At 45.5% G+C, this 20178-nt stretch overlaps 2 long non-coding RNA genes across 3 annotated transcripts in view; one reads left to right on the top strand and one right to left on the bottom strand.

The window, feature by feature from the left end:
* The window catches only part of LOC122563350 (uncharacterized), a 40313-nt gene extending 20215 nt beyond the window's left edge, over nucleotides 1-20098 (bottom strand). Inside the window, exons 1-2 of the long non-coding RNA XR_015750977.1 lie at nucleotides 19792-20098; nucleotides 19540-19695 (exon numbers count right to left, since the gene is read on the bottom strand). This is a non-coding gene — a long non-coding RNA (uncharacterized LOC122563350). The remainder of the gene's footprint in view (nucleotides 1-19539; nucleotides 19696-19791) is intronic.
* LOC122563351 (uncharacterized) overlaps nucleotides 20002-20178 on the top strand; it is a 28473-nt gene continuing 28296 nt past the window's right edge. For both annotated transcript variants that reach the window (XR_015750980.1, XR_015750979.1), the window contains exon 1: nucleotides 20002-20133. This is a non-coding gene — a long non-coding RNA (uncharacterized LOC122563351). The remainder of the gene's footprint in view (nucleotides 20134-20178) is intronic.

Below are 20178 nucleotides of genomic sequence, written 5' to 3' on the forward strand. Positions count from 1 at the left end.
GCAGGGACACAGCCATAAAATGGCCAGGACCCACAGAAGCACAATCTGAGAAGGCCTGGACCCATAGAGACACAACCCTGAAAAGTCCGGTCCCACAGTGACACAACCCTGAGAATGCCCAATCCCACAGAGACACAACCAAGAGAATCCCCATCCCATTCCAATTAGACTCACGTATCTGGACCATCCAGAACAAGATTCCTTCTGCTGCAACCCAACCCGAGGACTAGACCAGGCCCAAAATCCGACCTCACGGTGTCTGATCCTGACAGAGCCCCCATCTATCCAGACCTGACTCACTCACCTACTGAAGCGACAGAATCGTCACAGCCATCCAGGACTGCCGAGGTAAACGAAACTGGCAAGGATACAGGGAAAACAGACTGGTCTGCAGGTGAGGTTTGAACCTCATGGTTTCAAACCCCCTCTCCCAGCAAATGTCAGATCGGTTTTACTGGGTGTCACCAAGGAAAGTGATGGCCACAGATGGTGTTCCTGCACGAGCACTCAGATCCTGTGGACCGACTAGCAGAGGTATTCACCAACATCTTCTACCACTCCCTCCTACAAGCCAAAGTCCCCACCTGCTTCAAGAAGACCACCATCATCACAGTATCTGAGAAAGCACATGCAATGTACCTTAATGATTACCACCCAGTGGCTCTGACCTCAATAGTCATGAAGTGCATTGAGAGGCTGTTCATGGCCCACATCAATTCCAGTCTCCCAGCCTGCCAAGATCCCCCACAATTTGCCGACCGACAGAACAGGGCCACATAAGATGCCAGTCTGTCGCCCTGCACTCATCCCTGGAACATCTGGACAACAAGGATACCTGCTTCAGACTCCTGCTCATTGTCTCCAGCTTCACCTTCAACATCATTATCCCCTCCAGACTCATCACAAAACTGTGTGACCTTGGTCTCAGGTCTGTCTCTGCAACTGGTTTCCTCAGCTTTCTGACCCACAGACCACAATCAGTGAAGGTAGACAACTGTACATTCTACACAATAACACTCAACACTGGAGCCTCCCCAAGGATGTGCCCTCAGCCTCCGACTGTACACCCTGTACACCCACACTTGTGTTGCCAAATTCCAAATAACCAAAATATTTCAGTTCGCTGATGTCACCACTTGGTATGACAGATAATCGAACAACGAAGAGTCAGAATACAGAAAGGAGGTAAAGGGCCTGATTATGTAGTGCAATGAGAATAACCTCTCACTATATGTTGGCAAAACTAAGGAAGTGATCATTGACTTCAGAAAGGAGGAGAATACACTGCATCTACATCAACAGAGCAGGGGTTGTGAGGGCCCAAATCCTCAGAGTGATAATAATGATCAACCGGTCCTGGAATTCCCACGTAGGTGCAATGATCAAGAAAGCACAATAATGCTTCTTCTTCCTCAGGCGGCTCAGGAACTTGTGCCCATAAAGACCCTCATCAACATTTACTGATGCACCATTGGAAGTATACGGTCTGGGTGGATAAACACCTGGTGTGGCAAAAGCTCTGCCCAGGATCAGTAAGGAACTACAGAATGTTGTGGGCAGAGCCCAGACCATCACGGGAGCCACTCTTCCATCGATGGACTCCAACTACATGATTTGCTGCCACTGAAAGGCTCCAACATTACTGAAGACCCATCCACCCCCGTAATGGTCTCCTACAAGCTGTCCCATCAGGCAGAAGATATAAAAGCCTGAACACAGGCACCGGCAGTTTCAGAAACAGCTTCTTCCCAGCTCACTCCATCTAAGGATCTTATGATCTGTATGCCCTTGTGGGTTATGACCAGGAGAGACAATGGCCTCGTGCTATCATGTAAATCTAAAGACCCAGATAATGTTCTGTGGACGTTGGTTCGAATCTTGAAATGATAGGTGGTAGAATTTGAATTTGATTAAAATTAAAATTGGAATGAAGAGTCTAATGATGACCACGAATCCATTGTCGATTTTTGGGAAAAATCCATCTGCTTCACTGATGTCTTTTAGGGAAGGAAATGTGCCATCCATATCTGGTCTGACCTACGCGTGACTCCAGACCCACAGAAATGTGATTGACTCCTAACTGCCCGGTGGGCAAATTACGGATGGATAATTATTGCTGGCTCAGCTGGCAATGCCCTCATTCCATGAATGAAGAAAAAAAAATCCAACTGTACTACTTGTATAACAGAGCTTTCCACTATACTCAGGGCCCTGTGATAACAATAAGCAAATGAAATCAACCGGTAATTGTTTGGGTAATGGACAGAAAGAGAGAGATTGAGGAATATTTCATAGACAGATGTGAGAATGTGCTTGAGAATATTAAAATTAAGACATTGCCTTACCCAAGAACAATATAGATCAGTGTGCACAGGAATGATGGGCAGATGGGATTTTGGTGTGAATTCCAATGAGCCATGGAGTATTGCCTCAGATTTACTTCTGCAGTTTTGACATTGGGAATCAGCAGCAGATGACTGGCATCATTAAAACTGTATTTCATAGCTCAAGGTTCAAATAGCAAATGGACTGAGCCAGTGATGTATATTCTGGAGGTGTCAGGAACAGTCAGGGTATGGTGTCAGGAATCAGCTCATGGTCAAAGGATCACCTCAGTTATTGACCAGGACTGGGATGGAGTCAGAAGGAAGAAATGAAGTTTGCAACGAGAACAAAAGACAGTGGCCTCCCAATATTTAAACAACAAAGGCAGTGATACAATTGATCATGGTTCACAGCTGAAATGGAGTTGGTCAACATAGAGACCCACCAGAGACACTGACAGAATCAAAGAGGGAACGAGTGAATGAACACGTTAAGTGATGCAGTTAGTAGCTATTTGTAGAGTGAATATCTGGATTCAGAGTCTCAGCAGGAACCTTAATGGCAGCAATTACTGTAGAGCCAATGAAAAGACTGGTAACAACAGTTAAGCATAGTTTATTCAAAGAGTAACTGGACTGTGAGACTTACCAGGGACACCAACAATAGCCAGGATAGGATAATAAAAATATTCAATAATGTAAAACGCAAGTTTCAACCGCTTTGTCAAAGAAAATTGATCATAATATGTAGAAAGATACCAAACATCATAGGAAAAACTCCTGTCCATTGTTGGAACATTCCAGTGTAACGTTCTCAGATTCGAATCTCTCGGCCCCATCTCTCTGGAGCTGCTGATCCCTGCTGTTGGTGATGCTCCTGTTCATACTTTGGGACAACACATTGAACGGAGCCCATTTATCATTATAAATGGAAAGCTTCCATTGGAATAATTAGAATCCATGGAGACTGACATTAAATAAAGTTACAGAATAAACGGGCTCAGTTAACCCCTTCCTTACATCACGTTTCATATCACAATAAGAGGAAACATTTACTGGGACTGGATGGACTGTGTTGCTGAGGAATGGGCCGTAAATCTTTCAATCTTTTTAATCTTTCTTCCTTGTATGTGGGAGTAGTACCAGAACATTCCAGGGTTGTATATGTTTCACCCTATTTACAAAAGGAGACAGGAATAAAATAATAGACTAGCTGCATAAAATCACTGGTGGGGAAATTTCTAGAAACCATAATCCAGATTAACAATATCTATTATCCACTGACTTTAGGTAATGCTGCTTCTAGTTTTAAGTGCCCAGTCATCAAATCCTTTCATAACCTTCAGACATCATTCAGTGCATTGAGACTGCTGCTCAGGAACAGGGGGAAGCAATTCTGTCTCCACGTGCCTGTTAGAGAGACATAGGAGGGAGACCATTTAACTCACACCAACCTTTTACTATTTGAAGAGGTAGAAAGCTGGAGTATTGGCACATTTTGCAAAGGGAATCAAGGCATACAGAAGTTTTACTGCAGCTGTACAAGGTGTTACTGAGAGGACACCTGGAGTCCGTTGTGTTATTTTGTGTTTCTGTAACTGAGGACGAACTCCATCAGGTACAGTTTACCAGCTGCTCATCATCCACAGGTTGCTGTGTCATTTAATGCCTCAGGCCTGTTATAGAAGGACAGGAGGAGGCCATTCAGCCTCTTGATTCTGTTACAAAAGGGACTGGAGGAACTCACTCAGCCCCTGTCAGGACAACCACCTGAAAGCTAGTGCTTCCAATTAAACCTGTTTGACTATTATCTGGTGTTGTGTGATTTTTAACATAGTACACCCCAGTCCAACACGGACATTTCTAAATCATGCATACTGCAAAAAGATGAGCATTGGGAAAAGTTGATGTGCAGAGAGATCTGGGAGTTCTTGTCTATTGTACCCTGAAGATGGCTGCACAGATGGATAGAGTGTTCAAGAAGGCATATGTCATGCTTGCCTTCATCGGACATGGTGTTGAGTATAAGGGCTGGCAGGTCATGTTAAAATTGTACAATACTTTGGTTCTGCCGTATTTAGAATATTGTGTACAGTTCTGGTCGCCACATTACCAAAAGGATGTGGACAGTTTGGAGAGGGTCCAGAGGGGGTTTACGAGGATGTTGCCTGATATGTAGCTATGAAGAGAGATTGAGTAGGTTAGGATTGTTTTCAGTAGAAAAAAGGAGATTGTGGGTGGACCTGATTGAGGTCTACAAAATCATGAAGGGTATAGACAAGGTTGATAGAGATAAGCTTTCTCCCAGGGTGAGGGATTCAATAACGAGAAGTCACGCGTTCAAGGTGAGAGGTGAAAGATTAAGCGGGATATACACAGCAAGTACTTTACACAGAGGGTAGTAGGCACCTGGAATGCGTTGTCAGCAGAGGTAGTACAGTGTTTCTAGACAGATGCATAAGTGGGTGGGGAGCAGCAGGATACAGATACTTTGGAATTGGGTGAAAGGTTTAGACAGAGGTTTTGGATCGGCTAAGGCTTTGAGGGCCAAACAACCTCTTTCTGGCTGTAAAGTTTTTTTGTTCTTTTCTTCTAAGGAAGATTTTGCATGATCGACAGTGCTGTTTGTGTTTCTGTTGCTGTCTTTTCCGGTTCCAAGGTCAATGCCAGAAGGGCTGTCTGGTTTGATTTCGATGTCGTGACTTTCTCATGATTGAGAAACTGATTAGCTTGCTCGGCCATTTCAGAGGACAGGTGAGGGTCTGTGGCTCTGGATTCACATGCAGGCCAGACCAGAGAAGGATGACAGGTTTCTTTCCTTGAAGGGCATTAGTAAACCAGATGGGATTTTTCAACAATTAGCAATGGTTTCATGGTCATCAGTCAACTCTATCTTCTAGCTGTCAATATCCAATCACAGTTATTAATTCTGGCTATTTCACTTATGTCGCCTTATTGTGTTCAGCCAAAGACAGCACCTAAACCTCTTTATAAAATACAATTTCTAGCAGAAATTGTTTTTTTCCCCCCCCCACATTTATCTTGAACATTACCTGAATGGTAGCTTTTTTCTTGTTATCAAAGTTTCTATTGTATTTTGTCTGTGACTATTTCTGTCCATAGCAGTTACATAGTCTTGCACTCAGTTGAGTGAATAGCTGTTTGTGATACAGAGGACATCCAACAGCATAGGTTCAATCCTCTACGCTGACAGATGTTACCATGAAGGGCCCACTTTCTCAATCCCAACCCCTTGCCCGAGGTGTGGTGACCCTGAAGATAAACCACCATAAGTGATCTCTCTCTAATGAGAGAGCAGCCCCAATATTATTTGGGATTATTGTGGTTTTATTCTATCACTTAATATTTTAAAATTTTTCTCCACATTAGCATTTCTTTTTCTATTGTATTCTTGAAAGTTCTAGGCATCCACAGTTTCATTTTGCATTACGATCAGGATTTTCTCCCACATGACAATCTCCCAGATGGAAGAGCACAGCAATTCAGGCAGCATCCGAGGACACCCTGTCCTCGGACGCTGCCAGATTTTGCCTGTCCTCGGATGCTGCCAGATTTTGCCTGTCCTCGGATGCTGCCTGAATTGCTGTGCTCTTCCAGCACCACTGATCCAGAATCTGGTTTCCAGCATCTGCAGTCATTGTTTTTACCTTTTTAATCTCCTGTATACCCCCATTAATCTTTTACTTCATTGTTATTCAAGAATCTCTGTCTGAGCCTCAAACATATTCACCATTTCTGCCTCCAATGTTCTCGACGGAAGAGTGTCACAAAATCAATGAAAATAAATCTCATCTCTGTAATAAATTGAAGATATTTTAAGGAAAGCAATAGGCATTAAATGTGCCCGTTAGAGGACTTTGAATCAACTTTGTAGGAAGGATGTGTTGCTGCATTGTACCCAATCTGACTGAGAACACATCAGGAGGGCTGTGTGTGAAGGTTTCTCCTTTTTCTTTCTCCTTACCTGAGAAAAGATATAATTGCATTGGAAGCAGTTCAGAAATCTTTCACTTCATTAATTCCTGAGATGGAGGGCTTGTATGACGTAAGTATAGCAGGTTACCCTTGACTGAGAGATGAGCTTTTCGAATCAAACAAGATCTTGACGAGAGTGGGTCGGGCGGAGAGCCGAAAGGTGTTTGTGTCAACCATGACGTATTGTCATTAGGCTTTGCTCCTGTGTTGAGGACACCTATCTCAGGAATAAACCAATTATTTGTGGCTGACCGAAGAAATCGGCTGACCTGTTCGTTTCACGAAACCTGATCCGGTCTCAGACTTATATCCTTGGCCATATCACCGACCTGGTTACATTTAAAATCTGTTGTGACCTGTGAAGGAGTGGGACTGGAAAAGGAAGCAGTGACCCATCCAATCGTGGGCAGTAGAGATGAGGAGAAAGTCACAAAGTAAGAATTCATTCATACAGAATTCTCTTTCCCAGAGGTTTCTGCTGGATGGATCTTTAAGTTATATTGCAGCTGACTTAGTTTGATTTTTGATGGGCAAGTGAATCAGGGATAATGGGGCATGAACAGAAAAATTTAGCTGGGACCATAATGAGATGAGCCATGATCTTATTTACTACTGGAGTCATGTCAAAGGGTTGAAAGGTACATTGTGCTCCTCAGTCCCATCTTCTGATGTTCCATTCAACCCCTCAAACCTGCTACCCAAGGAGCAGATTGAGGGCACTCTGATGGTTAAGTGTAGATTCGGAAAATATACTTAAAATCTAGGCTGGGTCAGGAACAGCCCCCTGACCCCACAACTCCACTTTTGAGCTGACCCCTCTCTGCAACATCTGCTCCAGATGTTGGTCATGCTGAAGACCTAGATTCATTGTGAATACAGTCCCCCACCTCACTCAGGGTGAGATCAACTGAATCCTCTGCTCTTCCTGAATGCAACATTGCATAAAACAATGTCCAGGAAAAGAACCACTACATTTTCAGGAAGAGAACATATGAAAATGTGAAATAAGAACAGTAATAGGAGGTTTAGCCCCAATAAGAAAAAGACTGATCGACTGCAGGGCTCAATCCCACTTTCCTATCAACTGCTTGTATCCCTCAACTCGCCGATGTGTCAAAAATCTATCCACCTAGAACATAGAAAGGTACAGCGCAGAACAGGCCCTTTGGCACACGATGTTGTGCTGAGGATTAAGCCCAATGTATTATAGAATAACCTAACCTATGCACCCATCAATTCACTGCTATACATGTGCATGTCCAGTAGTTGCTTAAATGTCCCTGATCACTCTGCTTCCACCACCACCACTGGCAACGCATTCCATGCATTCACAACTATATGAAAAGAACATACCTCTGACATCCCCTCTATACTTTTACCCGAATATCTTAAAACTATGACCCCTCGGGCCAATCACTCTTGCCTATTGAATCTATCCATGCTTCTCATTACTCTGTATACCTTGATCAGGTCACCTCTCTTTCTCCTCCTCTCCAGAGAGAAAGGTTCAAGCTTTAGAACATAGAACATAGAGGAATACAGCGCAGTACTGGCCCTTTGGCCCTCGATGTTGCGCCGATCCAAGCCCACCTAACCTACACGAGCCCACTATCCTCCATATGCCTATCCAATGCCCGCTTAAATGCCCAAAAAGAGGGAGAGTCCACCACGGCTACTGGCAGTGCATTCCATGAACTCACGACTCGCTGAGTAAAGAACCTACCCCTAACATCTGTCCTATACCTACCACCCCTTAATTTAAAGCTATGCCCCCTCATAATAGATGACTCCATACATGAAAAAAGGTTCTCACGGTCAACCCTATCTTTGTGGGCGGCACGGTGGCACAGTGGTTAGCACTGCTGCCTCACAGCGCCAGAGACCCGGGTTCAATTCCCGACTCAGGCGACTGACTGTGTGGAGTTTGCACGTTCTCCCCGTGTCTGCGTGGGTTTCCTCCGGGTGCTCCGGTTTCCTCCCACAGTCCAAAGATGTGCAGGCCAGGTGAATTGGCCATGCTAAATTGCCCATAGTGTTAGGTAAGGGGTAAAGGTAGGGGTATGGGTGGGTTGTGCTTCGGCGGGGCGGTGTGGACTTGTTGGGCCGAAGGGCCTGTTTCCACACTGTAAGTAATCTAATCTAATCTAATCTAATCTAAAAAAAAACCCTAATCATCTTGTACACCTCTGTCAAGTCACCCCTAAACCTTCTTTTTTCCAATGAAAACAACCCCAAGTGCCTCAGCATTTCCTCATACGATCTTCCTACCATACCAGGCAACATCCTGGGAAACCTCCTCTGAACCCGTTCCAGTGCCTCCACATCCTTCCTAGAGTATGGCGACCAAACCTGCACACAATACTCCAGATGCGGCCGCACCAGAGTCTTATACAACTGCAACATGACCTCAGGATTCCGGAACTCAATTCCTCTACCAATAAAAGCCAGTACGCCATATGCCTTCTTCACCACACTATTTACCTGGGTGGCAACTTTCAAAGATCTGTGTACATGGACACCAAGATCCCTCTGCTCATCCACACTACCAAGTATCCGACCATTAGCCCAGTACCCCATCTTTTTGTTACTCTTCCCAAAGTGAAACACCTCACAATTAGCGACATTGACCTCCATTTGCCACCTTTCTGCCCAGTTCTGCAGCTTATCTATATCCCACTGTAACCTGCCATATCCTTCCTCACTGTCAACAACTCCTCCGACTTTCGTATCATCCGCAAACTTGCTCACCCAACCTTCCAGCCCCTCCTCCAGTTCATTTATAAAAATGACAAACAGCAATGGTCCCAAAACAGATCCTTGCGGAACACCGCTAGTAATGGCACTCCAAGATGAACCTTTACCATCAACTACTACCCTCTGTCTTCTTCCAGCCAGCCAATTCCTAATCCAAACCTCCAACTCACCCTCAATGCCATACCTCCGTATTTTTTGAAGTAGCCTACCATGGGGAACCTTATCAAACGCCTTACTAAAATCCATATACACCACATCTACCGCTTTCCCCTCGTCCACCTCCTTAGTCACCTTCTCAAAGAATTCAATAAGGTTTGTGAGGCACGACCTGCCCTTCACAAAACCATGCTGACTATCCTTGATCACATTATTCCTATTCAGATGTTCATAAATCCTATCCCTTACAATTCTCTCTAAGACTTTGCCTACAACAGAAGTGAGACTCACCGGCCTATAGTTACTAGGGTTATCCCTACTCCCCTTCTGGAACAAGGGAACCACATTTGCTAGCCTCCAGTCTTCTGGCACTACTCCTGTAGACAACGGGGACATAAAAATCAAGGCCAATGGCTCTGCAATCTCCTCCCTTGCTTCCCGGAGAATCCTAGGATAAATGCCATCAGGCCTAGGGGACTTATCTATTTTCACCCTTTCCAGAATTTCCAACACCTCTTCCCTCCAAAGCCATTCATTCTACTTAATTGTGACTCAGTATTCACATCGGCAACAATGTCCTGTTCCTGAGTGAATACTGACGAAAAGTATTCATTCAGTGTCTCCCCAATCTCTTCAGCCTCCACACGCAACTTCTCACTACTATCCTTGACTGGATCTATTCCTACCCTAGTCATTCTTTTATTCCTGACATACCTATAGAAAGCCTTCGGGTTTTCCCTAATCCTACCAACTAAGGACCTTTCATGTCCCCTCCTTGCTGCTCTTAGCTCTCTCTTCAGATCCTTCCTGGCTACCTCATAACTCTCAATCGCCCCAATTGAACCTTCACGCCTCATCTTTACGTAGGCCACCCTCTTCCATTTAACAAGGGATTCCAATTCCTTATTAAACCACGGCTCCCTCACACATCCCTTTCCTCCCTGCATGACAGGTACATACTTATCAAGGACACTCAATAGTTGCTCCTTGAACAAGCTCCACATATCAATTACGCCCTTGCCTTGAAGCCTACTTTTCCAAGCCATGCATCCTAAGTCATGCCTCACCGCATCATAATTTTCCTGCCCCCAGCTATAACTCTTGCCCTGCAGTGCACACTTATCCCTCTCCATCACTAGAGTAAAAGTCACCGAATTGTGGTCACTGTCCCCAAAGTGCTCACCTTCCTCTAATTCTAACACCTGGCCTGGTTCTTTACCCAGAACCAAATCCAGTATGGCCTCACCTCTTGTTGGCCTATCTACATATTGTGTCAGGAAACCCTCCTGCACACATTGGACAAACACCGACCCATCTAACTAACTAGAGCTATAGCTTTCCCAATCAATATCAGGAAAGTTATAGACCCCATAACAACCACCCTATTACTTTCACTCTTCTCCTGAATCATCCTCGCAATCCTTTCGTCTACGTTTCTAGGATTATTAGGAGGCCTGTAAAAACTCCTAACAGGGTGACCTCACCTTTCCTATTCCTAACCTCAGCCCAAACTACCTCAAATGGCGAGTCTTCATCCATCGTCTTTTCCACCGCTGTAATACGATCTTTGACAAGCAATGCCACACCTCCCCCTCTTTTATCCCCACTCTGACCCTACTAAAACATTTAAATCCTGGAACCTGCAACAGCCAATCCTGTCCCTGTTCTACCCATGTCTCCGTAATAGCCACAACATCGAAGTCCCAGGTACCAACCCATGCTGCAAGTTCACCTACCTTATTTCGTATACTTCTTGCATTGAAGTATACACAGTTCAAACCACTTTCCTGTTTGAGATTGCTGTTCCTAACCTCCCTACACTCCGGGTCCTGCACCCTAAAGCTACAGTCCAGGTTCCCATGCCCCTTTGTCAAACTCTTCATAAGACAAGCCCTCCAGTCCAGGCAGCTTCCTGGTAAGCCTTCTTTTCACCCTCTCCAAAGCTTCTGTATCATTCCTATTGTCGTGCGACCAGAATTGGACACAATATTCCAAGTGGGGTCTCAACAGGTGAAACTTTATTGCTGGAACAGCACAGCAGGTCAGGCAGCATCCAGGGAACAGGAGATTCGACGTTTCGGGCACAGGCCCTTCTTCCTGAAGAAGGGCCTGTGCCCGAAACGTCGAATCTCCTGTTCCCTGGATGCTGCCTGACCTGCTGTGCTGTTCCAGCAATAAAGTTTCAGCTTTGATCTCCAGCATCTGCAGACCTCACTTTCTCCTCGAGGGTCTCAACAGGGACTTGTAGAGCTGTAGCAAAACCTCGCGGCTCTTAAACATGAACCCCCTGTTAAAGAAAGCCAAAACTCGATATACTTAACAACCTTATCCACTTGGGTGCCAACTTTAAGGGATCTATATTCTTGAACACTGAGTTCCCTCCACACTGCCAAGAATCCTGTCTCGAATCCTATACTCAGCATTCGAGTTTGACCTTCCAAAAAGCATCGCTTCACATTTATCCAGGTTTAACTCCATTTGCCATTTCTCAGCACAGCTCTGCATCCTGTCAATGTCGTGCTGCAGCCTGCAATAGCCATCGATAATATCAATAGCACCTCCAACCTTTGCCGATGACACAAACTTACTAACCAACCCCGCATCCTCCTCATCCAAGACAATTAAAAATAATGAAAACAGCAGAGGCCCAATGAAAGAGCCCGGTGGGACACCACTCAACACTGACCTCCAGACAGAATACCTTCCATCTACAACTACTCTCTGCCTTCTGTCAGCCAACTAATTCTGAATCCAGATAGACAAATCTCCCTGTACCCCATACTTCCTGAGCTTATGAATGAGCCTTCCATGGGGAACCTGATCAAATCCCTTTCTGAAGTCCATACACACCACATCCACTTCTCAAACTTCAATGAAGTGTCTTGTCACCTCCTCAAAGAAGTCAATAAGATTTGTGAGGCATGACCTGCCCCTCTCAAAGCAATGCTGACTGTCTTTAATCTCGCTATGCTTTTCCAAACAGTCATAACGCATATCCCTCAATTCTTTCCAAACCTTTTCTGACCACAGACATAACACTGACTGATCTGTAATTGCCAGGGATCTCCCTATTACCGTTCATAAATAGGGGAACAACATTTGCCTCCTTCAAATCCTTAACTCCCGTGGGGAGTAAGGAGGCAAAGATCTTCGCCAGCAGTTTAGCAATATCTTTCCTTGCTTCCGAGCTAGCAGCCGAGGAAAAACCTGGGGACTTAATCTTAATGCTTTCGAAAATTTCCAGCACATCAATTTCATCCATCTTAGAGTCAGAGATGAACAGCATGGAAAAAGACCCTTCGTTCCAACCTGTCCACGCCGACCAGATATCCCACCTGCCAGCACCCAGCCCATATCCCTCCAAACCCTTCCTATTCATATACCCATCCAAATGCCTCTTAAATGTTACAAGTGTACCAGCCTCCACCACATCCTCTGGCAGCTCATTCCATACACGTACCACCCTCTGCGTGAAAAAGTTGCGCCTTAGATCCCTTTTATATCGTTACTCTCTCACCCTAAACACAGCTGCAACATGACCTCCCAACTCCTGTACTCAATACTCTGACCAATAAACGAAACCTATGCTCTCTAGTCCTGGACTCCACCATCCCAGGGAAAAGGCTTTGTCTGTTTGTCCTATCCACGCCCCTCAATTATGTAAACCTCTATAAGGTCACCCCTCAGCCTCCGACGCTCCAGTGAAAACAGCCCCAGCCTGTTCAGCCTCTTCCTGTAGCTCAGATCCTCCAACCCTGGCAACATGCTTGTAAATCTTTTCTGAACCCTTTCAAGTTTCACAACATCTTTCCGATAGGAAGGAGACCAGAAATGAACGCAATATTCCAACAGTGGCCTAACCAATGTCCTGTACAGCCGCAACATGACCTCCCAACTCCTGTACTCAATACTCTGACCAATAAACGAAAGCATACTAAAGGCCTTCTTCACTATCCTATCTCCCTGTGACTCCACTTTCAAGAAGCTATGAACCTGCACTCCAAGGTCTCTTTGTTCAGCAACACTCCCCAGGACCTTACCATTAATTGTATATGTCCTGCTAAGTTTTGCTTCCCCAAAATGCAGCACCTCGCATTTACCCGAATTAAACTCCATCTGCCACTTCTCAGCCCATTGGCACAGGTCTAGATCCTGTTGTAATCTGAGATAACCCTCTTCGCTGTCCACTACACCTCCAATTTCGGTGTCATCTGCAAACTTACTAACTGTCCCTCTTATTTTCGCATCCAAATCATTTATGTAAATGAAAAATAGTAGAGGACCCAGCACCGATCTTTGTGACACTCCGCTGGTCACAGGCCTCCAGTCTGAAAAACAACCCTCCACCACTAAAGGTCTTCTACATTTGAGCCAGTTCTGTATCCAAATGGCTAGTTCTCCCTTTAATCCAAGAGATCTAAACTTGCTAATCAGTCTCCCATGGGGAACCTTGTCAAATGCCTTACTGAAGTCTATATAGATCACATCTACCGCTCTACCCTCAATCTTCTTTGTTACTTCTTCAGAAAAAAAAACTCAATCAAGTTTGAGAGACATGATTTCCCACACACAAAGCCATGTTAACTATCCCCAATTAGTCCGCCTTTCCAAATACATGTACTCCCTCTCCCTCCGGATTCCCTCCAACAACTTGACCACCACTGAGGTCAGGCTCACGGGTCTATAGTTCCCTGTCTTGTCTTTACTGCCCTTCTTAAACAGTGGCACCACATTTGCCAACCTCCAGTCTTCCGGCACCTCACCTATCGATGACACAAATATCTCAGCAAGAGACCCAGCAATCACTTCTCTAGCTTCCCACAGAGTTCTTGGGTACACCTGATCAGGTCCTGGGTTTTTAATTCACCTTTAACCGTTTCAAGACATCCAGCACATCCTCCTCTGTAATCTGGACATTTTGCAAAATGACACCATCTATTTCCCTACAGTCTATATCTTCCATATCCTTTTCCACAGTAACTACTAATACTAAATATTTTGCATCTCCCCCATTTTCAGTGGCTCAACACAAAGGCCGCCTTGCTGATATTTGACTGGCCCTATTCTCCCCCTATTTACCCTTTTGTCCTTAATATATTTGTAAAAACCCTTTCAATTCTCCTTAATTCTATTTGCCAATGCTATCTCGTGTCCCCGTTTTGCCCTCCTGATTTCCCTCTTAAGTGTACTCCTACTTCCTTTATACTCTAAGGATTCACTCGATCTATCCTGTCTCTACCTGACATATGCTTCCTTCTTTTTCTGAACCAAACCCTCAATTTCTTTAGTCATCCAGCATTCCCTATACCTACCAACCTTCCCTTTCACCATGAAAGAATATACTTTCTCTGGATTCCTGTTTTCTCATTTCTGAAGGCTTCCTATTTTCCAGCCGTCCCTTTACCTGCGAACATCTGCCTCCCATCAGCTTTCGAAAATTCTTGCCTAATACCGTCAAAATTGGCCTTTCTCCAATTTAGAACTTCAACTTTTAGATCTAGTCTATTCTTTTCCATCATGATTTTAAAATGAATAGAATTATGGTCGTTGGCCGCAAAGTGCTCTTCCACTGACACCTCAGTCACCTACCCTCCCTTATTTCCCAGGAGTAGGTCAAGTTTTGCACCTTCTGTAGTAGGTACATCCACATACTGAGTCAGAAAAATGTCTTGTACGCACTTAAGAAATTCCTCTCCATCTAAACCTTTAATGCTATGGCAGTCCCAGTCGATGTTTGGAAAGTTAAAATCCCCTACCATAACTACCCTATTATTCTTACAGATAGCTGAGATCTCCTTCAAATTTGTTTCTCAATTTCCCTCTGACTGTGTTAGGGGGTCTATAATACAATCCCAATAAGGTGATCATCGCTTTCTTATTACTCAGGTCCACCCAAATCACGTCCCTGGATGTATTTCCGGGAATATCCTCCCTCAGCACAGCTGTAATGCTGTCCTTTATGAAAAATGCTACTCCCCCTCCCCACTTGCCTCCCTTTCCATTCTTCTTGTAACATTTGTATCCTGGAACATTAAGCTGCCAGGCCTGCCCATCCCTGAGCCATATTTCTGTAATTGCTATGATATCCTAGTCCCATGTTCCTAACCATGCCCTGAGTTCATCTGTCTTCCCTGTTTGACCCCTTGCATTGAAATAAATGCAGTTCAATTTATTAGTCCTACCTTGTCCCTGTCTGTTTGATTCACTTCTGTCCTCAACTGTAGCCGTCTCAGATCGATCTCTTTCCTAACTATCTCCCTGGCCCCAACCCTGCCTTACTGGTTTAAATCCTCCCAAGAAGTTCTAGGAAATTTCCCTTCCAGTATATTAGTCCCCGTCTAATTTAGGTGCAATCCGTCCTTCTTGTACAGGTCACTAATCAGGCAATGGTCATACATTGTCTGTAAAGCAGGATTCTCGGAACAGGATGATGTTCCAGGCAACATCACCATCCTTTCTTGTAGGTTTCATCGGACTGACAGATAGAGTCAGGCAATCAAGGCAACTCCCTAGTTTATAGCCAATATAGTGCTCAGTATTGATGCCAGATCTGGTGGCTGCTAAAGTACTCTGCAGCAGTTATGAGGGAATCAATAAAAGGGAAGCATAGACATGACCATTTCGTCACCAATCTGCCTGCTGCAGATGCACCTGTCCATTTAATATATCAGTAAGAGTGGCCACTCCATAGTCCTTGTGAGGAAGAAGTGCCATCTTCACATGTTGTAGACCTTTCACTATGTTTCGTACTATACTCTGTACTCCATGGTACAGACTTCAAACAGATCGAGGCTTCCACGAGGAGCAGTGGACCATGGCCAGCAGCTGAATCATACTCTTCATGACCCTTACAGTCTGCAACCTCACAGCCACACTACAGTAATCATCAAGCCAGAGATCCACACTAGCAGCCACCAGATCTGGAATACAGAAGGACATGCTGGAAGCAGGACCAGCCAGTCCTAGACATGAGATGATGACCTGAAGAAGCTGTTCAGATACAAAACAGCATCAGCAGCAAGTGATGGACAGGGCTGTTCAATCTCACAATCAATGGTCCAGATCTCTGTGCAGTCCTGCAAAAATAGCCTTAAATGATAGTGGATACTGAAAGAGACCATTGGTGGAGGAGGCTGATCTCCAACAATGAAACCCCCAGTTATGGGGGAGCGCTGTCATCAGGGGAAAAAAAAAATAAAGCTGCTGCATTTATAACAACCTTCAGCTAAGAGGGCCGAGCAAATCATCTATTTAGGCCTTCTTGAGTGGACCTCAGCATCAAAGATGTCAATCTTCAGACAAGTTGATTCACTCCACGCAATGCGAAGAAATGGCGAGAGACACTGGAGACTGTGATGGCTGTAAGCCCTGACAACAATTAACTCCAGAGATTACCTCATCTCTAGCCAAGCTGTTCTGTTCCAGCAGAATACTGACATCTGCCATTAATCTGTTAAATTGCCCAAATACGTCCAGTACATGATAAGCAGGGCTCTTGCATTGCAGCCAGTCACAGACCCATCACTGTACAGTCTGCCACGTAAACATGAAGCAAGGTGTCAGCAATAATGGGATCAATCAATAATACCCTGTTCAATGACATTCAGTCAATGTTATGACCGGACCACTCAGCTTCTGATTCCGTGGCAGGCTTTGTCCAAAAGAGTAGAACTCCAAATGGGAAGTGAGAGCATTTACTCTGAACATCAAGGCACTATTTAACAGTGTGTGACAATGGCAGCCCAAGTAAAATTATAGTTAATCTGAATCTGGGGGAAACTCTCTGCTGGTTGGAGTGATCACCAGCAAAAAAAAAGATTGTTGTTCGTGTCAGTAATTCGACACCAAAGCAGCTCGGCAGTCATTCCTCAGGAAAGAGAGTGTCCAAAGCTCAACCATCTTCAGCTGCTGCAATGATCTTCTCTCCTTCATAAGGTCAGACCCGGGAATATTCACTAATTTTACCATTCCCCAGATACTGAAATGTGTTCAAATGGAACAAGACGTGGGAAATTTACCGGCTTAGTCTGACAAATGGCAAAGAATATTCTACTGGCAGAGTTGCATTTGCTCCATGGAGACGGTGTTCATCCTTTGACAGACAGCAGAACAATGCTGTAGTGTCCTGCATACATGATTTAGCAGAGTGGAGGCCAACAAATCAACCAAGTATTGCAGGAGGGTGTTGTTGCATGGCAGGTGTAAAGTAGAGAAGATACTGCAGCAGCATAGACTGTGAGGCTCTCCATGTATTCGTGGGGAAGCCTGGTCCGTGTGTACTGACAGCTACCATATGTAAAATTGAAAAGTTTCTGGCTCTCGGGGACAATTTGATGGAGAAAATGGCTGAGTAGATGTCAATTACAGAAAAGCAGGTGATGGAAGCAGGGATACTAGTGAGTAGGGCATTAGTGTTAGGGACCACTGGGGAGCAGGGAATCACAATTGCTTTTACAGCCCTCAGATTCTGGACAAAACACTATTTTCCTGGCCTTCTGGGTTTTAGGATGTGTAGGATGGGTGCATTACAGGGACTGGTTGTTGGAACTAGGACACCCTGCTGTAGGGAGTCAATCACCAGCTAGATCCCTTCTACTGCTGCAGGCGACAGTGGGCATTGCTGTACAGACAGCAGAATGGCACCCTGTTTGAGTGTGACTGTGTGTGGAGGGGCGGACAGCACTTGGCCTGCATGGTTGGGGTGCTGCACCCAAAGTGATGCTGGAAGATCACCTATAAACAGAGGGTTTTCATGGTAAAAGTGGCCTACAGTGTTGCAGGAGCCAACAAGTTGAGGAAACTCCACTGGAGGGGCGGGGGCCTGACTGAGGGGCATGAAGTGGAGGGGTGCACCATCATAAGGGGCACCATCATAAGGTGTAAATCTTGTGGAGCTATAGGCTGTTGACAATTAAGAGAATATGTGGGACTGCCATCGGGCCTGTGGGTAATCGGGTTGGTGGAGGGGCCTGGGTGGTAACCAGCAGCATTTAACCCAGCGTCCTGTTTTGCCACAGTTCTAACACTGTCCTTTTGGAAATCCTATAGATCTCTGTACTGGCCTGGCTGTATCCCTAGGGCAGTGCAGTTGTGAGATTTGGGGGAATGACCTCGTCTGTCTTGGTATGGTGAACAACCCATTTCTGTCCAAGTTAGTGAATGTAGTCGAGGTGTCCCCCAGATTGTTGTTTCCCAAATCAGATTATGTAGTTTATATGCATGCACATATGTAGGGAGCATGCAGTTTAGTAGGGTCTGTACAGCCTGCTTCTCGTTTTCAGTTAATTGAATGCCTGGCGAGGAGTCCCAGACCTCCCTAAAGCAGACAATGAAGTCTGGCAAAGGCACATCTGCTCTCTGCAGATACCAAGGAACAGCGCCAAAGTCTGTGTGCTGTCTTGCACTGGCTTTTTCCCCCCCTCCTTCACAGTGCTGTCCATCCATCTCTCCTAGTCTGCAGCAGTTTCCCAGTGTTGAGTAGGGAAGTTAATGGTAGGGCGAATGGTCACCCAGTGGGTCCCATAAGCGAGCTGTAACAGGGTCTGCACATCCTGGGGTAGATAGTGTAGATGGTGGAAATTTGGAGTAGCCAATTGTAGAATACAAGCGGTCTGAGCATCTTGTAACATGGCCCAGAAATCTGCGTGGGTCCAAGGCGTATCAAGAGGAGTAGAGCCAATCATAATGCATGGAAGCTGGCATTCAGTACCCTGGTTTTTGAGGGGAACAGCAGCCACGGTATGTGTGAGCCTGATGTTATTATCTGGGTTGGTCAGTGGTAATGGTTCAGGCTGCGCGGTAGCTGCTGTGAGCTTCTCGTGGGCTGTGCAGTAACAAAGGCAGTCACTTCATTTAGCAGCGGGTCTGACTCTGGGGCTGGTAGGGGAAGTTTCTGCGGGGGGTTAGGACGGCACGAGTGCTGCGGGGCACGGGATGGGGGATCGAGCTGTATCGGGGGTGGTAGGGGTCTCTGCCATTGGGGTTTTGTTGCAATGGTCTTTTACCTTCGGGGGCTGTTGGTGTTTGGCAATGTCCCAAAACTTTGCAGACACTGCAGCAAGCATGCAGTGTCCCATGAGGGATCCTTGTGCCACCACCTCCCCCCACCCCCACCCCCACCATGATGGTGGTGGTCCAAGAATCAATTTTATCAAATTTAAAGGACCACGGTCAATTCCCTTTAATATGGCCAATTCCCTTGTGACCAGGTGTAAAGGTCCTCTGTGAAGGGAATAAGGTAACGGCTGTCCCCTGTCTCTTTTAGCACAGTGTCTGACGGTGACCCAGGTATAACGAAAGGATCTCCTACCTTATTCTTGAAATTAACGCATTTACCATGTATTCTTGTTCATTTTCGGCTCTGGGCAATTCTCACCACGTGGTTAGCATTGCCCAGCTCATATAGTTGGCATCGCCTGGCGCCGTGGACGTCCTGGGTTGATTTATAAGCGCTGTGCTTCGGCTTCTGAGGAAAAACTAGTGAGAGCGCTCACAGAACACACAGGAAGTGACTGATTGACAGCTTAGGCAATAAAAGGTAATCGAGTGTGTAACCGCTTACCACAAAGTAAACAAACATTTAAGCGTTGAACAGCTAGGGGTGGGACGCCTGAAATTGACAAGACGAGCCCTCAGCGACTGCAGAACAAGCAGATACACCCAAAGCAAACACTTAAAAACCACAGGACAGGGCAACATAAATGGGCCCCTAGTCAATTTCCTCCGAGCTGAGGATCTATCAATATTAAAGCGAAAATTTGATCAGCGATCTCTCCTTCTATCTTGCCATACTTTCTCTGCCCTAACCGATCAGGATCGTGATACGAGTCCTGGTTTAAATTTCACACAGAGAGCGGCGCGAGCTGGGCGGAAGTGAGGTTGGAGCGCAGAGCTGGTCAGGAAGGTAAGTGATTGATATTTGAGTGGGTGTGTTATTCGAGGATTATTC

Source organism: Chiloscyllium plagiosum, unplaced genomic scaffold (assembly GCF_037043375.1).
Source record: "Chiloscyllium plagiosum isolate Xiang-an unplaced genomic scaffold, Cpla_swu_hap1 HiC_scaffold_26, whole genome shotgun sequence".
Classification (NCBI taxonomy): domain Eukaryota; kingdom Metazoa; phylum Chordata; class Chondrichthyes; order Orectolobiformes; family Hemiscylliidae; genus Chiloscyllium; species Chiloscyllium plagiosum.